The sequence below is a fragment of the Calidris pugnax genome, unplaced genomic scaffold (assembly GCF_001431845.1).
Source record: "Calidris pugnax isolate Ruff unplaced genomic scaffold, ASM143184v1 scaffold24, whole genome shotgun sequence".
Taxonomy (NCBI): Eukaryota; Metazoa; Chordata; class Aves; order Charadriiformes; family Scolopacidae; genus Calidris; species Calidris pugnax.
Genome location: NW_015090922.1, coordinates 33,162,599 through 33,164,930, shown reverse-complemented (window position 1 = coordinate 33,164,930; position 2,332 = coordinate 33,162,599).

Here is a 2,332-nt window from a genome sequence, read left to right as displayed (position 1 = left end):
TAACATTTAGTGTTAAGCTGAGCTCATCTTACATTATTGATTTTGTATTTGCATTGATGACCTTAAGTTGTAATCAGTTAAATATTACATGAAGAATGACGTATTAGTATGTGGTACAGTTGATAAACTAGGTTACTTGGTGCTGCCCTCATGCTTCTATATTGCTCATTCTCTACTGAGTTTTGAAAAGGTGCAGGGACTACATTCGGTCTTATAGGGTTGCTCTGGAACTGTATGATATTTTTCTAAAACAATGATTCTGTATTGCTTAAAATCGTTTATTCCTGAGTTTTGCTTGTATGGTAGATCTACTCATTACTTACTGATGAGTCTTTTGAAAAGACACCAAACATGATTTTCCCTTGCAGATTTAATGTGAGGTCTTTGTTAGTGTTACCAGCTGCCCTGAGTGCACAGCTGTAGCGCCTGCCTGTTACCAATTAACGCATCCTTAGGAGGCTGCGATAGGTCAGGCAACATAACCATTTGGCTGCCCATGGGATTATCCAGAGATTTCCTTTCTTGAAGATATCTGAGGGGATTCTTCTCTTGCCAAAAGCTGGAAACCCCAAAGTAATTGAAGAAATCTTATGGCATGCGGTTCCCTCCTTTGGCCTTATCCTTCGGTCAGCCTGAAATACCTAAGAGGAGAAACCTATTTTGAGTGTTTGAGTTACTCTGACCAGTGTGGTTTAACAGAATTATTGGTGAAGTCTAGGCTAACAGCCTTGCTTTCCATACCTGAAGTGGTTTGTTTTTTTTTTTTTCTATCTAGTGATGCTGTAGCTTTTTACATCGTAAAGCAAGAACAGTGACTGGTAGGAGCCAGAGGAATCCAACACGGGTATTGTATTGCTCCTGGTGCTCAGTGTTTCCACACAGAATGTTCAGATACGTTTTAGGCACGCAGATTAAATACCACCAAATTCAGATTAGCCAACGTGCAGAATGTGATCGCAGGTGTATGGGTGCATCCGCTGCTGTGGGAAACTGATGGAAGATCGGTGAGGAGGTTTGTAAACATGCTCAAGTTACTGGCACATGGGATGCTGGAAAACACACCTATCACACTAATCATTGTTTAGTCTTGTGTGCTTGACAAGTAGAACATCTGCACTTAGATAACATAGCCCTGCGCTGCACTTAGAGGCACCCTATTGAACACGCCTGAGATTCGTGCCCTGCTGTTGGAGAAGATCAAAGCACAGTGTAAAACTACACCTGCTTGAATCCCTGAGATACAGGCGAGGACAGCAAGAATGGACACTCCTGCTCACTAACAGGGCCTCTCTTGCTATGAGAGACTCTTGCTCTGTGTTCCTGCTTGCACGCCTCCGCCCAGGTGCTCTTCAGAGATCCCCTGGTCTAGGAGATATTGAGATTAAATTTGTTGTTGGCCTGTCATCTCTGGTTTTGCGGTTTTTCCTGCACCCTGCCTGTGGCAGCTCATGCAACTGTCATATATGTTTGTCGGTGTTTGTCACTGCAGACCATGTGCTTTTCTGGCACTTAATTTGCCCTTTTTCACTCCCCGACCCCCCCAAAACCTTACTAAATTTTATCTCCCAACTTTGTTGGGACTGTAGTGAAGGGAGGAGCACATTTTCTAACCACCTTCCCGGCCTTCAGCTGCAACTCCAGCCCTTCTTCCTCCGGGTCTCTCAATCCCGTTGCTCCCCACCCCACATCCCCAGGCTGCGTTTCCCCACGGAGGATTTTGGAGCCCTCCCTGCCGAGGCTCGCCGCCAGCTGCCCCTCTTTGCGGTTTTTCCTGCACCCTGCCTGTGGCGGCTCACGCAACTGTCGTATATGTTTGTCGGTGTTTGTCACTGCAGACCATGTGCTTTTCTGGCACTTAATTTGCCCTTTTTCACTCCCCGACCCCCCCAAAACCTTACTAAATTTTATCTCCCAACTTTGTTGGGACTGTAGTGAAGGGAGGAGCACATTTTCTAACCACCTTCCCGGCCTTCAGCTGCAACTCCAGCCCTTCTTCCTCCGGGTCTCTCAATCCCGTTGCTCCCCACCCCACATCCCCAGGCTGCGTTTCCCCACGGAGGATTTTGGAGCCCTCCCTGCCGAGGCTCGCCGCCAGCTGCCCCTCTCTTCCCCTGCCCCCCGGGCTCCCCGCCAGCTCCCGGTACCGGGGCCCTCGCCCGCCGTTGCCCTCCCAGCACTCGGCGCCCACGGAGGCGGGCGGGGAGCGCCGGCAGGAGGCGCGGGGTAGGCCCTGGCTGCGCCGGCGGGCGGGGAAGCGCCCAGCAGCTGCCCTCAGGGCCGCTGTCCGGGCGGCAGAGGACACCCTCACCCCGCCGCCGCCGCCGGTCGGGGG